This window comes from Canis aureus, chromosome 5, assembly GCF_053574225.1.
Source record: "Canis aureus isolate CA01 chromosome 5, VMU_Caureus_v.1.0, whole genome shotgun sequence".
NCBI lineage: Eukaryota > Metazoa > Chordata > Mammalia > Carnivora > Canidae > Canis > Canis aureus.
In genome coordinates this window covers 53,920,145-53,945,855 of record NC_135615.1, presented here as the reverse complement: position 1 = coordinate 53,945,855, position 25,711 = coordinate 53,920,145, and the positions used below count along the sequence as shown (strand labels likewise).

Sequence of the window (25,711 nt, the reverse complement as noted above, 5' to 3'; positions counted from 1 at the left end):
CCTCGTCAAAATTCAAAGCTTCTGCTTTTCAAAAAAACATCACCGAGAAAATGAAAAAAAACAAGGCACACACCTTGAAAGACATAATACACATCATATAGCTGATAAATGACTTGTCTCTAGACTTTAAAAACACTTTCAGTATTATATAATAAGTAGATATTGTGATAATAAGGAAGCCAAAAGATTTAAAGATATTTCACCAAGGGAATATGAATGGGTAAATGGAACATAAAAACATAATCAACCTTATTAGTTAGTAGAGAAAGGCAAAAATAAAACTTCAACTAGGGACCCACGTATACACACCAGACTGGATTTAATTTAAAAAAACAAAACTGACAATACCACTTGTTGGAGAGAATATAGAGAAAAAGGAACCCTTCCTTATACATTCCTGATGGGAATATAAATTGCTATTAGCCACTTAATAAAAGGGTGGATAGTTTCTTAGAATTTAAGGTAAATTTATAATATAAACCCAGCAATTCCACTCTCTAAGCATCTACCCATGAGAAATAAACATGTGATATACACCCAAAAACCTGCACATAAATGTTTATTAAAGCTTTATTATATAGTAGCTCCAAACTGGAAGCAATTCAAACCAATGAACAAAATATAGAAACAATATAATGCTATTTATTGACAAAAAGAAATGAACTACTGATAACACGATGTAACACTGATGAACTTCAAAATCTTTATGCAAGGTAAAAGCAGCAGACTCAAGACTCATATTGTATTATTCCATTTTAAAGAATGAATAAATGGGGCAGCCTGGGTGGCTCAGCGGTTTAGCACCACCTTCGGCCCCGGGCGTGATCCTGGAGACCCAGGATCGAGTTCCAAGTTGGGCTCCCTCCATGGAGCCTGCTTCTCCCTCTGCCTGTGTCTCTGCCTCTCTCTCTCCCTGTGTCTTCCATGAATAAATAAATAAAATCTTAAAAAAAATGAACAAATGGAGTGAATGAATGAATTTATAGGATAAGCAGGGGCAGAGGGAGAGAGAGGAGTATCTCAAGCAGACACCTGCTGAGCATGGAGCCCTGAGACTGTGACCTGAACCGAAACCAAGAGTCAGACGCTTAATCAAATGAGACACCCATCTATCGAGAAAGAAAGAGTCAGGGGTACCTGGGGCAAGGGATGCAAGCTGGGAGTGATTGGGAAATGGCATGAGGGAACTTTCTGGTTAGTGGAAATGTTCTAAAGCTGGATTGGAGGGTCTGTTGCACAACTCTTTATACGGTTCCTGAGAATTACTGAATTGTGGGGCACCTGGGTGGCTCAGGTGGTTAAGTGTCTGACTCTTGAATTCAGCTCAGGTCTTGATCTCAAGCTCACAAGCCCAAACCTTGTGCTGGGGCTAAAAAAAAAAAAATTATTGAACTGTACATGTGTGATGAGTGAATTTGATGGTAAATAATGCTTTAATAAGACTGTTTTAGAAATGACTGCATGAAAAAAAAAAAAAAAGAAATGACTGCATGTACTTCTGAGGTACACTGCAATGCAGGCCTCAGAGAGGATGCACAGTGCTTTGCTTCACCCAGCCACACTCTAGACGGAAGCTTCAGAACATTCATGTTCTTTCCATCCAAAAGCCATGCCTAGAATAAAAAGTCTGTGGGTAAGGATGGGAAAAACAGAATGGGAAGAGATATGAGAGGGAGACAAACCATGAGAGACTCTTAACTATGGGAAGGAAACTGCTGCTGGAGGGGAAGGGGTGGGGCATGGGGTATCTGGGTGGCGGCCACTAAGGAGGGCACGTGATGTGATGAGCACTGGGGGTTATACGCAACTAATAAATTACTGAACTCCACCTCTGAAACTAACGAAGCTCTCTGTATGTTGGCTAACTGAATTTAAAATTCAAAAAAATCTCATGTGGGTACATGAGAAGGCAATTCTAGTTTAATAAATGCATTTGAAAACAAATTCATACATTTCTTTAATAGTTCAATCTTTTTACAAACTAAAAGTTTCCTTTTTCTTGTTGAAGAAAGTTTTTTTTAAAAAAATCAAACTAAAATGTGTTTGATTTTCTAGCACACTTGAAGAATGAAAAATCTCAGAAGAAAAATGCTTTGGGTTTTTTGTTGCCGTTGTTTTTGATTATGTGTGTATTAAGAAGCTGAAAAAGAGCACATTTTAAAGGTAAGACATTCTTTCACTTCACTTCTCATTTGTACGTCCTTTACTTACTCCAACAACACATCTGTTTATATTTTCTAAACTCGGATTTTTCCAAAGTCTCTGCTTTCATTTTTACTGAATGTTATTTTTTGCTTGGGAACATTCTTACTATTGTATTAGTCAGAATTCTCCAGAGAAACAGAAGCAACAACAGAACAGAGGGATGGATTACTTAAGACATTGGGTCACAGGGATCCCTGGGTGGCGCAGCGGTTTGGCGCCTGCCTTTGGCCCAGGGCGCGATCCTGGAGACCCGGGATCAAGTCCCGCATCGGGCTTCCGGTGCATGGAGCCTGCTTCTCCCTCTGCCTGTGTCTCTGCCTCTCTCTCTTTCTCTCTCTGTGACTATCATAAATAAATAAACAAAAAAAAAAAAAGACATTGGGTCACAGATCGTGAGGGCTGAAAAAGCCCCACAACCTGCCATCCGCAAGCTGGGGACCCGAGAAGGCCAGTGGGCTGATTCCAGTCCGAGTCTGAATGTCTAAGAAGCAGGGGAGCTGATGGCGTAAATCTCAGGAAAAGGCTGATGTCTCAGCTCAAGTAAACAGGCAGGCAGGGGTGAATCCTGCTTTCCTTCACCTTTTTGTCTATTGACCTATGAACTGGGTGATGCCCATCCACACTGGGGATGGCGACGCACTCCACTGTCTACTGATTGAAACGCTAACTTCTTCCAGAAACACAGACGCTCGGAAATAATGCCTGGCCAAACATCTGGGCATCCTGTAGTTCAGTCTAGTTGATACACAAAATGAACCATCACAATCATCCTCTGCCTCCCTTCGCTATAAATAAGGACATTAATTCTAACAGGGACTCCCCCCAACTCTCTTTTTAGGATCTGGTTCTTCCTGCTTCTTCCTGCTATTTTCCTTTTCTTGCCATTCTCGTTCTTTGCTTCAGTGTTCTCATCTGTAAAATGATGGATACATCTAAGAATCTTTGAAGTTTGAAAGAGATAAAATACTTAAAGTACACAGCACATTCTTAGCCCTCAATGAAGACTGACTTCCTTTGTGTTTTCAACAAATGTTTATTGAAAGAAGCAATGTCAAGGATCAGCCGTTGGTAATAAAATCACTCCATGGAAATAATATTGCACATAAAAATCATTTACATTTTTTAGAGAGACCTAAAAATTAGATTGTATCTAATCTAAAGATTAGATTGTATCATTCTATGGTTCTCAATCTGGTGTCTGTATATTGCCAAGATTAAAAAATATATTGGAAAGCCAGAATAAATGTGGCTCATATTTCAGAAGTGACTATTTTTATGCATATAACCTAAGAGATTTTCAAATTTAGATAAACACAGCAAAGGAAAGAATTAGAATGCTCAAAACTTTCATGACAAGACATAAATCTTCTAAAAAAATTCACAGAGGTATGGGCTTGTGAAAATGAGAGGGTTATAGGGCCTCTGCCCTTTGAGGGACACCTGGGTGGAAAGGCCTAATCATCTCCCATCTAGCTTCAGGATGGTATGTACAAAATGGTACCTGAGAACTAACCTTCCAAGTTTAATATTGTTGCTCTGGAACCATAGCAGACATTAGTTACAGAGAAATGAGTCTACACCGTTCTTATCCCTACCCTGGCTCCCTTTTCAGTGACCATAACACACCTTGACTTCTCTGTCTCCAAAAGTGGGTAAGGAAACCACACTGAGAGTCTCACACAGGAGGTAATGGGGAACCCACTGTTCTTGAATGAGGATTCTAGGTAGTAGGAGAAGGAATTGAGGCAGAGCTCTTGCAAGATTTAGAAGAGGATTCAAATTTTCTGTAAATAAGCTTGGAAAGTCAAGTCTTGAAGAGTGAGGATGGGGGAAGATGAGGCTGCTCAGTGGGTCCTCCACAAATGGCAGTGATGCCTGAGGCCTTCTTCAGCTGCAGGAAGCCACCCACGCCTGACGGATCTACAGCTTCAAGGACAGCCTGCTGACCCTCTGCCATTATAGGTTATGGGGCAAGAAGGGAAAAATTGAGGTAAAACAAAGTTAAGGAGGAAGGAAGAGCTGAAACGCTCCCTAGGGCAAAGGTTCTATGAGCTTTGGAGGCGACGAGTGGCACAGAAGGGAAGTGAGACCCTGCTGAGAGTGGCCATTCTGAGTGATCATCTCTACTGTGCCCCACGTCCCAAAGCTGGGGGCTTCCAGTATATACATAGCAGGAGATGCCCTGTGACAAGACAGAAGCATGTGACAGGTACAAATAAAGAGTAGGGAGCAAAGGTCATGAACTGGAGACCAGGAAGGCCCATCTGTCTCTCAGATGGACTGTGTTTGGCCTGCCCAGTTCTTTATAGACATATTGAGATTTCTGAACTTTATTGAAGAAAAACATCCCCATTTCGTCAAGGTGACAAGCAGCTAGAATAGGCTCTCCAGCTGGCCACGTCTCTCCATTGTTCCCTGTACCTTGCACTCAGAGCTCTCCTCACTCACCTGTTGCAAGGCCTGGATGTGAGAGGCCCACGGGGTTTCAACTCCTGGCAAAGATGGAGCATTCCAGAAGGCTCCACAGCATTCATCTGTCCACTAGAACGGGTTAGGGAATCTTCCCACTTGGCACTTTTTAGTCACCTCTCTCATCGGCCATTGTGAGATTCAATGAGATGTTATTTATAAAAGAGATGCTTAGAACCATGTCTGACAGAGCAGTTCCTAGAATAGGAAAATACATATTGAAAAACCTTTTTTGCCCCAATGATTTTTTTTTTTTTTTTTTTTACTGATTTGGTCTGGCTAATTCTCACCAGCCAATAATACTTTTATTTTTCTTCTCCTCAGAATCCATTTTACTAAAACTCCATCAAAGCTGCACTTACCAAGTGAGTCAGTGTGAGCCTGGGTGTCCGTGCTGAGCTCTACAGAGTATGGTGTTAGCCTGATGTTACTCCTTAACCTGCTTACTCATGATCCGCTCGCAGAAGAGGGAGCCTGATGTCCAAACTGGACATTAGTGGCTCTCCCCGCCGAGACTAAGATTTAAACACAAGTTAACCATTTTTTAAACAAAGCCGACTGCCCCCCGCACCCCAGATGGCTTTCACAAGGATTCTTTATGGTATACTCAAGGAAGAAATGAAAACCCCTGCCTAAATATGAAACGCTGTCAGAACTGCTTGGTGCGAACAGGGCCCTGAAAGATGTGAGTCTCACACAGAATCCCCGGGGTCCTGGGATTGAGTCCCGCATCAGACTCCCTCTGCCTGGGTCCCTGCCTCTCTGTGTCTCTCATGAATAAACAAAATCTTTAAAATCAATCAATCAAAGAACCGAACTTTCAGAACTGCAAAGCAGCCTGAATGTTCTGCATTCAGATCCCTCATTTGATCTTTGATGAAATCGAGCCTCAGAAATTATTAGTGATCAACTTGCCTTAACGGTCGTGACAGATATGGGTCAAGGCCTTGGGACTCCTTAACTCCTTACCTCCTGCAGTCCCCCTTTATGAACCACTGCAAGTCATTTGCCAGAATGAAAAAAAAAAAAATACAGGCCTGTGAAGATTAAGAAAATTGTCCAAATTTCCCCGTGAATAAGAGATGAATCACTGTGAAGACAAACGTCTACATTCCCCTGTCGGCCTGGATCACTAAATCACGCTTTTGCTTTGAAGCTCTGTTAAAACCTGGACTTTTCCAGACATTTTAAGCCAGAAAGAAACAACTGATCTATCTTGAACAAGGTTTCTCTGGCGAGTGGCACTTTGAACAAATATGCCCAAGTTGTCTACAGATTTTGCTCCAACCCTGCAAAACAATTTTTTTTATTTTTTATTTTTTACAATGAGAAGATCAGATCTCTTCTGATGGGATCATATTTTTCCTTCTTTTTCTTTTTTGGCTAGTGAGAATTCCAGCCTTCCATATGCTTGGTTGTACTCAGCAGTGGCAAGGAAACAATAACGTTTGATTTGACTTTTGTTTCTGCTCCCTGTAACTTGAGTTGACGGGCCCAAATTACCTTCATTTCCATAGCGCCTTCCGCCGCCATTCCGATGACGGGACACCCTTGCTGCCACACCACACAGCTCCCTGGCTTGCACCCGGGAGGTTCCTCAGGCACAGCAGCCAAAGACAATGGCAGGGTCTTGCGCGTCGGGTAACAAGAACATCCTTCCAGCGCCCCTGCGGGAGGGCCCCTGGTGTGGAGTTACACGTCATGTCTGCAGCACGATGGTGCAAAGTTGTCTTTCTTTCCCTTTTCATTGCTCTCCCCATCTACCGCACGACAGTCGTCCTCGGTGGTGAACAGGATCTGAATGTTTTCAGCAGGCTATTAGGCTTCAAACTAGAAGCAAATGACTCCTTGACTTCTTTTTTTTTTTCTTTCCAGGAAACACGGCCAATATGAAGCCAGGGCCCCACATATGATTCTGACGTCAGAGTTACTAACTCATTAGAGAGGGGACAACTGCTTCAGCTGGCCTGGACCCACAGGGGGTGCAGGGGGCACAGACATATTCTTTTCCCATCACTGGCTTGCAGCAAGCTGGTTACCAAGCCAAAGCCTTTCAGGCAGCAGGTACATGGAGTTCTTTCCCAAATTTATCTCCAGACTGCTCAAACAGCTCAGCAAAGGGTTGGCCTTCTATTGCATTATTATTAATTATTATTATTATTATTATTATTATTATTATTATTTTCAGTCTCTTTGTTGAGCCTGCAAGTGATTTTATAAAGACTACCAGCAATTTACATTAATAAGATCCTGGTATTTTCAAGGTTAAAATGAACCCACTACAGAAGTGATTGCTGGTGACTGATGGTGACTTTTGTCAACTCTGGGCAAACCCTTAAATTCTTAAGGCGTTACTAAGCAAAACAGCCTGCTGGTTATGTAAAATGATTTAAAAATAATGGGCCAGAAGAAAGTGACTCAGTTACTGTCAGCTCTTCTCTCCCAGCCCCGTCCCATCTGAGCACTGACCAGTGCTTTCCTTTATTTCTTGGGATAAGATCATGGCACCAGTGAGTGTTTTACTAACTGAGTTAACTAAGTGAGTTATGTCAACTGTAGCATTTTTATTTTCTTAATTTTAATAAAACAGTAACATTTTTGAGTCAAAAGATATAATTTCTCTGTGTGCTGAAAGGTGATAAAATTCTGCTTTCTTATTTTTAGTGGCAGGGATTGTACTTCTGAAGAGCTCTGAATAGCAGACATGTTACCACTTTTATTTCATTCCTTATATTTCAAAAACTTTTTTTTGAGGAAAGCAATAATGTTACAGAGAAGATTCTAGATTTTCTGCTATAGATTATAGATTTCCTACCCTGAAAATGGCATACACTGAAAACAATACATATTTCAGTAGGAAAATACAATGGTAATTTCCTACTTCATTCATAGAACATGTATTAGTTTTGTATTTTCACATTTCTTAGAATGGAATGCATCTTAGTGATATATGCCCCTAACAAAATTTTTTTCCCTGAAAAGTTGATCAGTGATGCTCTACATTTGATGGCATCTTACAAATAAAGGCATGTGATGATTTTAGTACCTTTTATCATACAGCAACATAAAGCACTTTTAGTTCTCATTTGGCGGTGAGGTGTATGTTCTGTTTCTACATGTACCCAAATTCTATGGAAAAACTATGTTGGCCATGTTGTCTTTCACTGCCAAACAACTGGAATTCCCTAGATAGAGAAAGGAATCATGCCAAAGAAAACCCAGGACAGATTTCAGAAAAGGATAAATACAGAAGCAGAAAGCTAACCTCTTTAGGAATGCTTCTGAACGGGAGACCAACTTCTCTCTCCAGCCCCTTGAGCGAGTCACTTAACTTCTCGGACGCTGAGCTCTCATCTGTAAAAGCAGGCCAATAAAGCAACTCTGAAGACCACAAGGGACCTCTTGTGACTTCTTTAAGCTGAAGCTCAAAGGCAAAGAGGCATTGCTGAAAATGTTAACCGTTAATATCGCTCTTTTTAAACCAAATTTTACTGTTTGGCCCAATACTGATGATCGATGTTTCTCCTCAGTTGTCTACTAATATTGCTTCTATTGTCAAGCTACCCAGGGTGCTTGATTCTGATCTCCAATGCCAGAAACTAAAAAAAAAAAAAAAAAAAAAAAAGACTGTTTGAAAAGAAGGATAATGGTTCTTTTTAGGACTCTGCCAAGATTCATGAGAATAATGGCGGGTAAAGGCAATTCCAAAAGCAATTTGAAATAATTTAAAGAGATGATATATTGCAAACCCAATACTTCCTTAGAAATCATACAACAAGAATATTTTATTGACCAGAACTAGACATGTCAATATGTGGTCCTGGGGACCTGGGGACAACAGGAAGGGAGAGTCTTTTGTGTGGTATCAGTTGTTTTTGATTCTATGTTCTCATATTTAACTAAGTCATGATTTCTGCTTAAGTCTCTGTGAAGCAGACCTTATTACCATGCATATTATGATGTGATTTAACACCTATCAGCACTGCTATTCCTCAGGGAAAAAAAAAAATGGGGAGTGCTGGGTGTCTATATGGCTAACACATTTCTCTAGCTGCTTATCACATTTCCTATTCTATAGTGTGATTCAAATCCCTGCCTTTTCCTTGGATGATCATAACACCCATTCAAATGAAAAAACGACAATGAAAAAAAAAAAAAAGAAAAAACGACAATGGCTCACATGGTATACACAGGTTTCAAGTATTTAACATTCAAATCAGGATTTCCAGAAAAGCAGGAAAAATGCCCTGATGTGTAAGGCCTTCCTCAGTCGTGCTTCTGATGGATGCCTGATGCAGGTTTTTGATATCCCACTGGTCAATAACAGCTTTTCTAAATATCATCTGACATGGGGACTCCTAAGCAGTGGCATTTATAAAACCTGCCAAGTCAGCATCGACAGAAAAGTCTTCAGGCTGCCAGTTCGCTCATCAGTAAACTCATGTGTAGCAACTTTATCTCATGTGTAGCCCCTTCCAGAAAAGGCAGCTGAGTTTCCTTTGCATTTTGATCAAATTGTGCTGTGACAAGAACAGGAGAGAATGTTAATTTTGTTGATAAGAAGCTGGCTCCGAACACAGGAATTCACACCGGGGATTTATAAAAATAAGAACTGTGATGCAGAATGTTACCTTTCCACCACACTGTGTCCCCAGTAAATCTTTCTGTGAGTCTGTTAATGCTCTAGGCCGAAATAAAAAATAGTTTTTTCCTCTTGGGCTCAGTTATACTAACAGGGGATCCATTGTGCCGGGAATGGCTTCTTTCTTTTCCAAGAATCCCACCAGCTGAAAGTAGAGCAACAATGACCTAGAAGACCATCAAGTGCTGCACAGATGCTGTGCCCGTAAGAAGTAGCTGAAAATGCCTTTCCTTCAGGAGATTTAGCCACTTCATTGCCATTCTGAAGAACTACAAAGGACTCCGCTACCACACCCTACCCCTCTACGTCTACAGGATTCGATGGCCGTTTCCCTGGTTACCTCTGACGACAGAAAGCGTGGAAGGACACAGAAGATGCGGCAAAGCACGTAAGGCCCTGTCTTTATAAGCAACTGATTCTCATTCTTTCCTTTGGTATTTTCACACATCTCCTTCTACAAACTTGATAATTTCTTTTTAGCTTGGAAAACAAAAATTCTCTGGCTGGCATGAGTGGTCAGGAATGTGGGAATTCATACACTGTGTGCATGTGTGGTTAGTGGTGTGTGTGCCATGTGTACACATCACTGACGGGGGAAGTTGAATCATTTTTGGATACGGTTTGTGGCAAGAGCATCCAATGTGCCAAAGCCAGGTCTTTGAAGTAACTTTCTGTACAACCTGTTATTGAAGCATCTCTTGCCAACTTGAAGTAGAGGAAGTACCCACTGAAAAGAGGAATATTTTCCTTTTCTTGCCATTCAAGCCACACAGAGACATTCTTTCAACTCATCTAAAAAAAAAAAGGGCCTTCTAAATATTTCTTTATTTTCTTTCCATCTGCTGAGGACATAATGACTTTCGATATGAGTATTTTCTCTCTTAAGTCCTCTTTTACCTCTCATCCCTTCTCAAGTCAGATTTAAGAAGCAGATGTGTAAATGAGAGAAGGTGAATGTGGGCAGGCAGACCTAAGGGAAGGGCCCCCTGCAGGGGCAGGTGGCTGTGTGAAAGGTTAAAGCTTAGAGGGGTGAAGTCCACCCTCTTGCTGGGTTTGAAGCCCAAGTTCAAGCAGAAGCTCTAGTGATGCGAGCATTCCACTTCCTCTCCTCCCACCTGGTGGGTGAAGTGAAGAGAAGGACAGCCCCAGCATCAGCTCTTCCCGCTGGGCTGTCCTGACGCTGCGGCTCATGAAACCATGGGAAGAAGACTTCAGGAGCACAAGCATAAAGGAACTAAAAGCTGTGCCAGTTCCAGGTGTGGACACCGAGGACAGATCTTTACTACCACATCCAAAGGGTGCTGACCCTGCGCTCCAGGGAGAACAAAGAGGAGGTAGTCCGATCAGGCCGTGAGCTAGGTGGTTGTCGGAAGAGAAGAAACAAAAAGACATCCATTGTTATTTGCTTCCTCGTCAGGTCAAAAAGGTGCTGGCTGGGAAACCTTACCCAGTCCCCACCTGGGGAACTGGCTGATTCTTGAGCAAAAAGGAAATGCTCTCCCTAAGTATCATATGTAACAATGCTGTCAAGTGACTCCCAAAGGGCTCCTGACAGCTCCCCTCCTTCCTTTCACATCCCATTATCATAACAATATGTTTGTTTTGTTCTGCGTTTTAAACTCCCCAGCCCTGTAACCCCACCCCAAGGAGTTGTCCCTCGGGATTCAGAGAGAGGGGCACTATCAGCTGCGAGACGGGAGCACAGCCCAGGGTCCCCCTGGCCATGGGTTTCCTTCGCCACATCTCTCAGTGTAAGGGGAGCTCACAGCATCTGGATGCAATTTTAGAGGCACCTGCTAATGAGGTGTGTTTCCGTGTTTGCAAAAACCCCCTTCGACACTCCTGACAATGGCCAACAGATCCGCCTACCCCGAATCAGAAAGTGGAAGCCTCTAGGAAATTACACTGAACAGCCTACAGTGGCTCCAAAAAGAGTGGGGCTTCTAGCATCCAGAGCGAGGTCGTTCCCCAACTTGTACACATTTACAAATCACCACGAAAATGAAAAGGTCCTCTTTCCAGTAGCACCCCATCCCGGCGGCAGCCTTAGGTGTCCTCGTACTTCCACTCAGGTGCCTGAGAGGCCTTTTGCCTGGGGATTCCTGCTGACAGTAAGAGAGGAGCCGGCCAACCAAGGCATGCTCCGGAGCGCAGCCAGTATGCAGGTGTCACAGGTGGGGGGAAGGCCAGCTTTCCAGTGAGAAAATCTTGGTAGAGACACAAGTGAGCAGGGAAGAGAGAGAGCGAGCTTGAAAGTGACATGAGCTACTCTCTAGCAAGATCCATTAAGTGAATCTCGTCGGGGGTGATCTAAGGAGAGGATCGAGAAGCCTCCGTGCCAAGTGGGAGCCTCTTTGATGCCAAGAGGATGGATTCTGTTTGAGGGTGATGGGTTTCCGGGAAGGATGGGAAGGAGTCTATCGACTACTTATGATGTCAGGAACTATGCTAGACACTCTACCTTTGTTTTAATACTAACGACTCTGAGAAGTTGACATGGTCATTCCCATTTTAGCGATAAGCAAATGGGAGTTCAGAGAGGCTAAGGAGCTTGACCAACACTAGGTGAATAGCACATTAGTAGTACCAGTAGGGTAGGAGGCTCGGACTCCAGTTCCCAGCAATATACTGAGTCCACCAAACCAGTTCCTCCAGCACTTTTGCTTTGAAGTCCTTCTACAGACAGAGGAGAGAAAGAACTGGAACTCTGGTGGTGGTGGCAGCAGTGGCAGCTGGGTTGGGGGTGGGATCTACAGCTTCTGGTCCTAGAGCATAATGTTGTTTAATCCAATACAATCCAATACAATCCTTTAAAGGTTTTGTATTTTACCTTAAAATGAATAATGGTGTTGCAATTAATCCCATACTCTAATTGTCTTCTATTAAGTTATAATTTCTCTTCCAGCCCTTTAAGTATAATTGGCCATCCTGAAAAGGAAGCATGTTTAGCCTATAGCTTCGAGTCTTTGGGGTACAAATGGCTGGTAAGAATGCACATGCTCTGCTGGTAGATGTGTCCAGGGCTGCTCCCTTCCTGGAGGCTCCAGTCCCGGGTGGATTATCAAGGAGATATGCGTGTTCTGTCAAAGGTGGATGAGAGGTCTCACTGTTAATTTTCTACGTGACTAACGCAACATCACGACTAAGGGCAAGGCTGTGGGATCACACAGGTCTGGGAGGCACACTGCACTTCAGCAACTGCCAGCAGTGTGATCAAAGCATGTCACGTAATGTTTCTAGGCCTCAGTTTCCAAGTCTGTAAAAAAGCCATCTGCATGTTAGGATATAGAGAGGAGCAGGTTCCACAGCTTGTTAGCACTTTTAAGCAGAAGACCTTTTGAGCCTCAGCCTTCAGCCGACTGTCAGTGATTTACAAACCATAATCACTGAGGAATACGTAATTCCAGTGTCAGAAAACCTGAAGACTTGCTTATCGTTGTTTTAAAGCAAATTACTGTATTTTTGTGAGAGGAGGGAGAAAAGGCATTTACATAGTTTGTAATGGAGTGAAATACTTAAAAAAAGGAATGTCTCCTGTGTTTAGTAGAGACAAAGTAAACCAATAAATTATTTTTAAAAATTTGACCTACCTCCTAAAGGGTATTATAAGGATTAACTTAGAGAGTGTGCAGAGAGCATGCTGCTCAGGGACTGGCACACATCAAATATTCATAAATGATGGTTAACGTTATTATCACCCGGGGGCTTTGGACCTGTGCAAATGACCCCTTCAGCAATCTCCTTAGGCCTCATCCCATCCTGCGCTGCCCCAGGAATAGAAGATAATTGGAGCTCCTTCTGGCAAAAGATGATGGACTGATGGGAGCCACTTCCTCTGCAGCAAATAAAAATGTCTGGACTCCCTATTTCCTGCCTGTGGTTTCGCACACCCTTGGGGGAATACTTGTTCCTACTAATGTATTTCCTCCCCTCTCTCGCCGCTCTCTAGGTATGGGGTGATGGGTATATGGTTCTGGCTCCAGCATGAGGTGTTCACCATGGCTTTTCTCCTTAGTACAACGTAGCAACAATCCAACAGCTGACTTCCTTATGCTCACTGCAGATCCTAGGAGCAAATGATAATGCATGCTAAGGGAATCTGGATTTTACACAGAGAAAAAGAAAAGCCAATGAGAAAGTACTTTTTTCAAAAAAAAATGAGTCAAACACTGTAACCGCATTTCTAGGCTAACTAGTCATTTGCAATGCATAGAAGTTTAGAATCAGGAAGAGCCTGTCTTCTAGGGTTAACAGAGCCAAGATCCATCAATTGTATCTGATGTTGCTTCCAAGACTGTGTCACGTCACCAGCCATGATAATGAACAGTCTTCCTGCCCCGGGCTAGATCAGAACATTCCCCAAGTGTATTTGTAACTTCTTGTCTTCATCATCATCATTATTCTCATTATCAAAAAAAAAAAAAAAAAAAAAAAAAAACCCACGAACTTTGCTTTCTGTTTGAAAGAGCACTATAATGGGCAAAATTTGTGAACAGTCAGATCCCTGGCTCAAATGAATTTACAATTTAAAGATAACAGCAAGAGGTGGGCAACACTGAATAAAACCTAGTTCAAATAAGCAATGTTAGAATGACCGTTTAGGAGGAACGGTTCACAAGCTAATCAGACCCTCAGTGGGAAAACAGGTAAGTCAGTGAGTTTTGCGTTTGCTGACCAATTTGATTCACATAACTACCATTTATGTAGAGAAAAGAGGGGCCAAAAAAATCCCTTCCTGATGGAAGTTCATAAAGAGAATTATAGGAGTGACAAAATTGTTTAGTGAGTGGAGCTCCTTATCTTGGATAATGGAGTATTTCCTCTTGGTGGAAATCAGCTGTTCTGCCAAGAGAACCTGAGGGAGTAATTGGGAGGTTTTTACATGTTATGTAAGCAAGTTTATTTTGGGAGCTTGGGGTATGGCGTGCTGCTGCCTTTAACCACATCTGCTCTATTTCCATAATGACCACTTCATTCCTGGGCTGTGTGCAACATGGCCTACATTAGTCTTGGGTCATTAGGAGGCGGTGAGGCTCCCAAATTATCAAGATGTTCCGATGGAGTCGTTGAACTCTGCCCAGAAATCAATATATTGATTTGGTAATTTAAAGACACTACTATTAAACCAATCTATTGCATTTGTTTTCCCATTCTCAACTGCATCTGAAAGGGCCTAACTCTACTCAGTCTTTGAGTAAAAGTCTCCTTTTCACTTTATTCAGTTAAAGTAAGTATGGCCCAACATTTCTTAATGAATGCATAATGCAAATTCTGTATGCTGCAAAGTGAAAAGCCTCAATACCTAATGATTGGCTTTGTGTTTGGGAAGGTCACCTAGCTCCTTGGATTTTCTGAGCTCTGCTTGTACATTCTTCACTTCCTTTCTATGGCTCCGCCTACGTTTTTCTAAGTCTATTCCTTCCATCTTCATAACGCGGATGCTTGTCTGCTCTCAGTTCTCCTCTTTTCATCGACCTCATAACTATTCATGTATAATTTTCAAAAAGGTAAAAGTCATGAGTCAGTAGCACATGTAAAACAAACAGATCCCACTCTATTTAACCCATAAGTTAAAGGAGGAACCATAAGATGTTAATGCTGCCCCGAAGAGCACTCAAAAGGTTACCTAGGTCAAATAAACAAAGACACACTGGGGTAATACTCAGGGGTCAGATAAAATACTGGTTAACGTCCAACGGGTCCGTAAACCTGGTCCACACCAGTAGCCTATTCGCTGCAGGTAACAATAACTGGTAGCTCTACCAGAGAAGAACCTCCACATCGGCCTCTGCCACTGGAGAACCACACATCACAAAAAAACTGTAAAAAGTGCAGCTCAGCCTGCTACTGAAAGTACATTCAGTAATACCCTTTCCAAATATTGAGCATTTTTAAAGGTACAATGTAGATTCATAGTACAAAAACCAAAACACTATTAGATTCCTCCTCTCTAGTCGTCTCTTCCCTCTCTCTCATTCCTTGTCGCAGAGCACCAGAAAAAGCTGCCTTGTTTCAGACTCTTTTTTCCCCTCCCATTTACTCTTCAATCCAGTTCCAATTTCTTTTTCATCTGTTGCTCTGCTTACTAGCGACTACTTGTTTCTAGATACAAATAATATTTTTTACTCCTTATCCAACCTTTCAGCAGCTTTTGAACTTTTGACAACACACTCCTTGATACATTTTCTCCTTTTGGCTTCTGAGACCAGTACTCAAGTGACTTTCCCTCCCTTCTGCTTCTTGGGATGCTTCTTCTCTGCCTCCTTTGCAGGCTCATTCTCTACTTAAATGCTGCTGAATGTTGGAATTTCTCTAGGCTGAGTATTAGGCACGCCTCTGTTCTTCAAGACTTTCTTCTCAGACATCATTTGGGTTAATAACCTCAAGTTGTCCCCATTTGCAAGTGAAGCACAAATTTGTAGATCTAGGCTAGATACTTCAGCTCATATATCCATCTGCCTACTTGACATCTCTCTTGAATTCCCAGAGACATCTCAAGTTCATTAGGTACAAACCTGGTCCACGAAAGCTCATCTTCTTCCAGAGTACCTGATCTCAATGAGTGACACCACCAACTAGTCAGTTATGCAAGCAACAACCCAGGAAGCAACATAGGCTTATCACCTTCAACAAGTCCTGTCCTCTTCAGACCCAGGTTAGAGGTCTACCTCCAGGCAGAGCAGCTCTCCCAGGTTCAGTGAAACGGCCTTTGGAACTTACAACAATCCACCAAAGAAGTGTTCAATTCCTAAATGTGCCAATTATGCCCGAGAAGTGCCGGATAATTTACATTTTACTTATAGAGCCTGGAATACACATCCCAATTCCAAAAAGATGTATATGGGAGTCAGAGTTCCAAGGAAGAAGTATGTCTGTCCAAAGAGGGACTAGAGAGGCATCTTGGGGTAGACATATTCTTGGCTGGGCTAAGTTAGTGCTGCTTCTTTTGGTACAGAAAGAAGAGATGAGGATCATGTTCTCAAAAGAGCTGAAACAGACTTGCAGAGTTCCTTTATTTTTCCTTATTTTTAAATGACGTTTCCTTTTTTAAAAAATCATGATTATAAAACTAAATATTCACTGTAAACACCCTTTAGAAAGTATTGAAAAATACAACAATGCAAACCAGCCTTAAACTCATCACCCAAATGAAACCACTGTTAACATTTTGTTAGATATTATTTTAAATACTGCTCTATACTTATATACAACTACATGTAACTAATGTGAGCTTATTTATTAAAAGTAGGTCCAGGGCAGCCCCAGTGGCTCAGCGGTTTAGTGCCGCCTTTGGCCCAGGTGTGATCCTGGCGACCCAGGATCAAGTCCCACATCGGGCTTCCTGCGAGGAGCCTGCTTCTCCCTCTGCCTGTGTCTCTGCCTCTCTCTCTCTCTCTCTCTCTCTCTCTCTCTCTCTCTCTCTCTGTCTTTCGTGAATAAATAAAAAATCTTTAAAAAAAAAGTAGGTCCAAACTATACATAATACTGGAGAAGGAATTTCAGTGTCAAATGGAGAATATCCTAATTTTTAGAACTAATCCATTTTCTTAGAGATTCACCTTTCCAAGGTCTAGATTTCAATGCCAATTTATGCATTCTAGACTATCACCTTTCAATGTTCTGTTTTCTGCTTGCCACTCATCTGCTTTCCAGTGTCACTGGTTTCCAGTCAAGAACCACACTAAGTACCTACAACATGGGTTATGACGACAAGGTTCTGCCCAGGAAGAGTTTCCAAAGAAATAACTATTCACAAGGGAACTGAGGGTGGACTTGAGATACAACAGCCACATGCTAACAATAGAACATACTTTCTTATTTTATGTATTCTTTCCCCTCAGTCCTTTACTTTCTGGTAGAGCTAGAAGATTACAGTGAAAGGAAGGGCGGAGGGGAGAGGCAGTGTGTGTATGGGGGGTGCAGAGTATTAGGACTGACATGCATCAAGCGTAACATTTTCTACCTTACTATGAAATTCCGTGAATAGGTGGCATTACACAACATCGGATGATCCAAATTATGTAGCAGAAACTTCATTTCCAAGTGAGAAAAGCATGAGTCTAGGGAGTAATACCACATCTAGTGCCTTCTCATCACATATCCTCTTATATGGTCTCACTGGTGCCTAATAGAAATGATGGCTCCTCTAAACGTAGTTTAAAAATAATTTTATTTTTTAGTTTATTTTTAAAAGATTGTATTTATTTATTCATGAGAGAGAGAGAGAGAGAGAGAGGCAGAGACACAGAGGGAGAAGCAGGCCTGATGTGGAACTCGTTTCCAGGACCCTGGGATCACGACCTGAGCCAAAGGCAGACGCTCAAGCACTGAGTCACCCAGGTGCTCTAAGAATAATTTCAAAATAGTTAAAGAATATATCTACCCCCCAGAATTATTGGATAAACAGCCTGATTGATTTATTTCTGCCTAAGTGGGAAAATGTGTGAGAAAGCAGCCCTTACACTTAAGGATTACTGGTATTGTTACCTATTATTATAATAAGGATTATATGGATTGCCAGTACTTGAGTGTTTAGACTTTCAACTCCTTGTTGGTATTCATGGAACCATGTGCTCCTATGCAAAACGGTGGTGCACTGCAGGAGTGACAGCGTCAAATTTAACTATTTGTAAAACTTCCACAAGGAACTGTGTGTTAGACTGATTTCCTGAAGGTGCAGTATGTCTCCCTAGCCAGAAGGCCAAGGAGAAGAAAGTGAACACACTCGTCACCGGGTCCAGGATAAGCACACTCTGCCCCTGACAAATGCAGCAGAGACTGGCTAGGTACTCATCAAACCTCCCTCCCCTTTCTCCAGGGACACAGCCAGGCTATACTTCCTAGTCTTCCTCGCAGTGAGGTGTGACCTGTGACTGTGTTCTCGCCGTAGACGGTGTTCGAGGCTGACCTCATCACCCTGCCATGCTCTGGCGCTCGCCCTTCCCACTTTGGCTGGATGGAGGCATATGACTCTGAATATGTGTGGCTTAGAAGGGCCACATGAGGAGGGAATTGGTCCTTGAGTCGCTTCTAGAAAGACAATGTCATGAACACCTGCCTTCATCAACCAGAAAAGAACTTCAATCCTCTGAAGCCACTACGATGTGGGGGGCTCAGCAGGTTGGGGTACCTCGGTGTACACAATGATCGAAGTACCTAGCAGGTTCAGCAGCACCTGCCATAAGTAACACAAAGTCATACCTGATGAGGCCAACCTTCTTGTCGGTCTCTAATTTTGCCTCATCTACCACTTCCTCTTATCTCTTCATTAGACAGGTATTTGTTGTTTCCTCTAGCCAGTATGTATTTAAATTCCCTTTACCCTTATAAATTCTTTTGCCTCTGCCCAAGGTGCCTTTCCTCAGCGTATACATTCTGAAAGAAAAAAAATGCTTTCCCCTCCCCCCAAACAACTGAAACATCATTTTGTGTACAGAGAAAAATGGAGTCTCTCATGTCAAGCCCGAGCCTGTGTCAAGCAGTGATGCAAGCATATAAGATACTGGAGCCAGGAGATATCACAGGGACCAAGGTCAGCCAACACCCCAGAACTCACCACAAGCAGAACCAGAGGAGGTCCACTGGGACCCAAAACCAAGTGTAGCCCTTTAAAAAGGGAAGGATTTTGGTAGAAAACTGTCTGACCCCCCCCTAGGTAGGACCACTTTAAAAAGGCAACTGCTTCTGAAAGCTCTGCCTGACTGATCTGAGAACCGAGATCCTTCCCTGCTGGAACAAGAAGCAGTAAGTGCCCAGAGTGACCCGGACCAGCCTGAGGCCTTATCTCAACTACTCGTCCAAGGACCAACTTCCAAGTTCATTAACTTCCTGCCCCCTGGTGTTATCTCATTTCTTGTGTGGCTTGTCTTCTGTCCTGCTCTGTGTGCTGTGTAAAGAAGCCAAGTTGCATCACATGGTGAAATGTCACTGAGTTTGGAATCCTGAATCTCCTTTATAATTGTGATTTAACTTTCCTTTATGATTGAATAAAGCTGACGTTGTGGAAAGACACAACTCATGTGCCCACCGTCTTAGTATGCTCATGACAGTCTGTAAAGTCACTCAAAAATCTCCACATTCCCTCTTTGCCTCTCCCTTCGTCCATCCATTTATCCATCCAACCCTTCACTCAGCAAGTATTCACTGAGCATGACAACGTGTCAAGCTCCAAGCAGTGGAAGCTTTAAGATGAAGGATGTTGTCTCCCTCCATAGGGAGCTCAGGGTTCAGTCTGAGAGGAGACCTCTAAGCAGATACTTAAGAGTAGAAGAGGTAAAAGCTTACTTATGGAGCAACACTGGGTACTGTAAGAGCAAGAAGATGCCTTGATGGAGGCTTCTCCCTTCCAAAAACATGCTCTCCTGGCTCTGTGCAGGACTGTACCCTCCTCTATCACCATCTCGGGTCCTTTCTGAATGTCAGGCTTATTTTCATCATCACTAATTAATGATCACGTCTACTTCACTCACTGGCTTGTGTGTTTTGTTTACAGCCAGTCTCACTCATTAGGAGCTGAGAACCCTGAGGACAGGAAGCAGCCTTTCTTTTTCACTACTGTCCCTCCACAGTTTGCACAGTGACAGATAAGCTATAGATGTTCAGAAAATGCTTGTTGCATGAATGGATACCTCAAGCCAACTTGCCTGGGAATAGGCTGTTTGGAAGAGTTTCCTGAAGGAGCAGACACCTGATCCAAATTATAAAGGGTAGGTAGCAATTTGCCTGGAAAACAGAAAAAGGGAAATTCCAGGCCTAGGGAATCTCACTGTTTAAGTGAGAGCACAAACCATGGCCAATGTTTGCGGACGCAAGTGTGATGCTAATGTGGCTAGAGCTAAGTGGGAGGAACGGTGGGTAAGGCTGGAAAAAAAACAAAAAAAAAAACAAAAAAAAAAAACAAAATACCAGGCACATCACTGCTTCTTCTTTATTCATCCAACAAGCACTTTCTGTAAATTCCAAAAGCATGTGACCCATACAATGCCTATTGCTGTGCTATTTCTAAACCTCTCTGAAACCTTGAAGGGGCAGAGACCGATTCTTAGGTCCCCAGCTCCCAATTTTCTCATCAATATGAACTGTAGGCAATTGAGAAAGAAGGGGATTAATTCACAGTATTTTGGGCTATTCTTAGAACAGAGATAGATGATATGTAGCATAAAAATAGAATCACAATATATGCTGACAGAGCTGGAGCACTGGGGGAAGAAAAGGACCCGGGCATCCCTTCCCGCTCATGAGGCCAGTAACCAGCGTATTTGGTATCTCCTCTTCCCTCAAAACAAAAGTAACGGAACTAAAGTCGATCAGAGTATCAAATCTAGAACAGACTTAACTGAGCTCCAGCCGAGATCCTAGTGTGCGTAGTGAGGAGGTAAGAAGACATTACCATTAGCAAACACCCTTGAGTGCAGTCATGGCAAGGAAGAAGCCCGAAAGGGCCTGATACTGGTTATCAAGGAAAGCTGAAACCAATGCACGTAATTTACAGCTGAGTCTTTAGGAGGAAGACCAAAGGAAGCTTCATCTGTAACATACGCCTGGAAACGCAAATACCTCATGACTTTAAATGATGTTTCTTTTCCCCTCCTTTGACTATAAGAAAATGCCATCCTCTGCACTCGGTATAAAACACTAAGATGGGAAAAAAAAGTACTCAAAGCTCACCAGCCAGCAATAAGCAGTTAATTTACATGTGTATCCTTCAGATAGTTTTAGACACACACACACAAGTAGTTTATAATGGGATTCATATAGGTGGTTTGTGGTCTGCCTTTCTACCTTAATGTTTCAGACACTTTTTATAATAATTTTTAACAGTTATTTTTAAAGTTTGCATAGGACAAAGCCCAGTGTATGAATATTCTAGGATTATCTAGAACAGTCGCTGGCACAGAGTAAGAGTCAATAACAATGTGTTGATTGACATAAAAACACATTGTTTTGGCTCTTATTCTATGCCAGGGACTGTTCTAGATAATCAAATATACCATGAGATAAGAGGGAATCCTTGTCATGAAATTCTTCACCTTTCCCTGGAAGAGGAGGAACCAAAAATAAACACATGGATAATTAAGATACATTCAGGTACTGGTGAGTACTACAGAGAAGATAACAGATAATAATGTGCTCAAGAGAGACTGAGGTTAATGCAGTTTCCAAGGATAAGGTAAACTAGTCGAAAATAACCTTTTTTTATATGCCTCAACACACATGCACGATTTAGGAAGAGTCCAGATTTTTTTTTTCCTTGAGGCATGCGTAGCAAAACTAGCAACACAGTCAGGAAAACCCCTAGACACCAAATATAAAAAGCCAGCAATTATTTAGAACAACACGAGTGCTGAATCTCCCTGAGGCCATCCACCACCACGGTGTTGTAACTGCTTCACGAGGTGGAGGTGGAGGAGACAAGGACCGAGGAGCCTTTGCAAGGAAGGGCATGGGAAGAGAGAAGACACAGAACTCAGGGCCCCTGAAGCACCCCCTACCCGGTGAAAGGATGGGGAGGAAACATTCCGCCTACCTTCCAAAGGAGGATTTCTGTCTCGGCTTCAAATCCAGGAGGAAGAGAAAAAAAAAAAAAAAAGATCTGTCCTGAGAATTCCTCGCCACGGCCCTGCCCTTGGGTGGAGCTGAGGTTTAAATGTGTACCACCTGCGCGAGCCGGGAAACCCAAAACCGAGAAACTAAGCCAGGATGGTCGAGGCCCCGGGCACCTGACCAACACCAGAGAAAATCCTCTGCTGGGTCTGAATGGAGGCCCTCCCGAATGCCAGCAGATTTAGGTTGCTCAGAGGACAAAAATACGCTGAAAGACACGTGAGACACAAGCCACCATGAGAGTAAGGTATGTGAAATCCGAGGGACACGTACAGCTGGGAAGGCTCTTAAAAGAAATGGAAAAACACTAGCAAGGATCTGCAAGTCCAACTGCATCTGGGGGCGCTGGGGGAGGAAGCGAGAAATGAAGTCAACCAGGGAAATAAACAGAAAACAAAGATCATACCAGAAAGTGGGTTTTTAAAGAACTAATTAAGTAGATAAACCTCACAAGAATCATCGACAAAAAAGAGCGGGTGCAAAGAAAAAGAAGTGAAAGGGGCTCTAAGGCTGACAAGTGGAAATGAAACATGGATTAGCCTTACACCAGTGAATGTGTGCCTGCCAATACATTTGAAAAGTCAGGAAAATGAAGAATTAGCTTGGGGCTCCTGGGTGGCTCAGTCAGACCTCTGCTCTCAGCTCAGGTCCTGACCCTGGGATCCCAGGATTAAGTACCACATCGGGCTCCCTGCTGAGCGAGGTGGGGGGGGGGGGGGCTGCCTCTCCCGCTGCCCCTCCCCCCCACACGGGCTCTTGTGTGCATATTCTCTTAAATCTTTTTTAAAAAAGGAAAATGAATAATTATCTTTTAAAGAAAGACTGTATTTATTTATTCATGAGAGACACCAAGAGAGGCAGAGACACAGGCAGTGGGAGAAGCAGGCTCCATGCAGGGAGCCCGACACAGGACTCGATCCTAGGACCCCAGGGTCACGACCTGAGCTGAAGGCAGAGGCTCAACCGCTGAGTCACCAGGTGCCCTGAATAATTATCTTAAAAGCCCAAACTGAAAACTGTTTGTAGAACAGGGACCTGAATAGATCTACGATCATTCCAAATATCGGATCAGTACTTACAAATCTCTTCTCAAACAAACAATGCCCATGTGCATGGGGGTTCCCTCCTCTAGACCAAACCTCTGTGAGGTGCCCAGTCTTAATGGAAACCCGAGTGGTGAGGAGGGAGCTGTGCAGAGAAATGGAGAACATTCAGATGTGAGGAATGTCAAGTGCAAAGTGTCTAAGACACTGAGAGGGAGAGAAAAAAAATGAAAAAGCAGAAATAAACTAAGAGGAGTCATTTCAGATCCCTAAACAGCCGTGACTTACTGAATTGTACTCTGGAAGTGACAGCACACATTAGACAGAATATTCCCATTTTATAGAAAAGAGTGAGGTTCACTGAGGTTCCATCACGTGGCCCACAGACACAGAGCTGGTGAATGAGTGGCGGATCCAGTGCTTGAAACCAGTCCTCCAATCTCAATTTTGAGCCATGCTTGCTGTATCTAAGGAGGAAGGACTAAACCAATGCCACCACTCTCCTCGTGTGGTCCCTGGGCAGCAGCATCCACGAACTTGTTAGAAATGCAGATTATCAAGTTCTTGTCTCCTCCCAGATGCACTGAATCAGGAGCTGTGGGGTGTTTTCAGGAGCCCTCCAGGCGATTCCGAAGCTCCGCCCTTGAGTAACTAGAAAGGTACAAGGTTCTAATAAAACGCCAAGGATTTCAGAGTCAGACAAGCTGGGTTTGAGTCCTTGGGGTGCCACGTCCTAGTATGTGAACTGTATACGTCACCTAAAATTTCTTAGCATCAGCTCTCTTCCCTATAAAGTGGAGATGATTATAAGCACCCACCTTTGGGTTTTTGTGAGGATTAAATGAGGTCACCTCAATATTGGTGCCTGACACAGAGAAAATGCTCACTCTCTATCATTTCTCCATTCTGTACCTTCACTGTCCCCAGAGAGGAGGAGTGGGAAGGATGCCAGGGAAGAGGCAGGGCACGAGGTCCAGGGAAAAGCTGACAGGAGCTGGGCTGGACCAGCGGCAGTGGTCAATGACATCAAGGGAGGGTTCCTACGCTGTTTCTCTGGAAGCCTGGCTGGCTCCAGGTGCCTGGCCAGATGTGGGGAAGAACAAAGCAAGGAGTTACAGATGATTCTGGGCCTCAAGTTTGGCTGATGGGGCAAGTGTGATTCCAGGGGGGAAATGAATTCAGGAGAAAACAGGTTGGGGGTTTTTGTAATGTACTAACATAAGGGCATTCTAGAATAAGAGAGTGTGTGTGTGCATGAGAAAGAATGAGAGAAAGAGATTAGAACTGCAATGTCAGTGTGACAACCAGCGCTCTTTGTTCTTTGTAATTAAAATCGCTGCTTCCTCCCTGTGGGACCAGTGTGACAGAGCCGAGTGGTACTTGCCAGCCAGCAGGCCCTGCTGGAAATGCCACATTCCGTTGATACCCCACAATCATGGTCCGTGCTAATGACACAAAGAAATGTCATTCAGGAGACAGAGTATGTGGGAAAGGAATGAAGCCATCACTAATGAATAGGCTAATGGAACCCGATGAGCAGTGAAAATCAATGAGGCAAAAACCACTCGCCTCAAAAAAAGTGAGCGAGGTAAGGATGGAGCAGTGCCAAACCACAGTGTATCTCAAGTCCCTGCTACAGACTCTGCCACCCAGTGAGACACAGTTCACACTGATCGTACACCCTCCCTGGCATGGTCATGAGTCACGGGTCATGGGCACCAGTTCATTCGATTCTTTAATGTTAATAGGACATCCATGCAGGGCGATGTATGGAGCAAGATGCTGGGCATAAGGTTAGGAAAAAGGCCTGGCCCCTGCTCCCAGGGAGCCCTCCATTCCTATCTCAAAGATGAATTCCAGTTTGTTTAGCCTATTACGTGTAAGTTAGATTCTGCAAGTCTCCTCTTCCTCCTCCTCCCTTTAATTAAATCTACCACCCTCAAAAGCAGAAAAAAAAAAAAGGATGAAATCAGAGAGCGAGACAAACTGTAAGAGAGGAAACACACTGAGGGTCACTGGAGGTGTGGGGGGGGACATGGGGTAACTGGGCGATGGGCGTTAAGGAGCGGAGGGAGGTGATGGAATGAGCATTGGGTGTTCTATGCAACTGATGAATCACTCAATTCTATCCCTGAAACTATTAATACACTATCTGTTAGTGTATTAATACACTAATACACATTAATACACTTTAAATTAAAAAACAACTGCCACCCTGAGAACCATCACCAGATCATCATTATCAGTATTATTTGATCACTTAACATCACCCACAAACTACCTCTAACTCTCTTAAGCTGCTTATAAATGCCTATCATGCCAAATCATAATCACTGTGCCCAATTAAGGGACTTTTTTCTGTTATTCCTATCTGCTGTCCAGATAGCACAGACTGTGTCCAGGACAGTTTCCATCACTTTCCTGATACTGGCACACACATGACATCTGGAGCTCAAGCTGTCTTGAGCATAAGTCTGGAGTTTCCGGTTGGCTGGACTTCATACTGGGCCTGGGAGTGCCTTACAAGGTGCTTAGGCCTGTAGGAATGAGGGCATTGGTGATGACCAGCATCTCCTACCCTGACTTCCCCTCAAGGGAAAAATAAGCCCTTTACAGATAGACCAAAAACTCTGCCACAGATGGATTCTCCTTCAGACATAGATCCTAAAGGATTCTGGGTTAACAGGATCAACCTAGCCTGGCTCAAGTCTTACATTGTGCCACGTGGGATAACATTACAGCAGGTGTG

General features: G+C 43.2%; 1 protein-coding gene across 20 annotated transcripts in view; it reads right to left on the bottom strand.

Moving 5' to 3' along the window:
* Positions 1-542: 542 nt before the first annotated feature.
* The window catches only part of LOC144314196 (uncharacterized), a 492,303-nt gene continuing 467,134 nt past the window's right edge, over positions 543-25,711 (bottom strand). For 16 of the 20 annotated variants that reach the window (XR_013379994.1, XR_013379980.1, XR_013379993.1 and 13 more), the window contains 4 exons: positions 7,940-8,028; positions 5,037-5,189; positions 4,654-4,872; positions 543-3,117 (listed from right to left, as the gene is read on the bottom strand). The gene's annotated coding sequence lies outside the window, so the exon portion shown is untranslated. The other 4 variants (XR_013379998.1, XM_077898035.1, XR_013379981.1 and 1 more) reach the window with 3 other exon arrangements.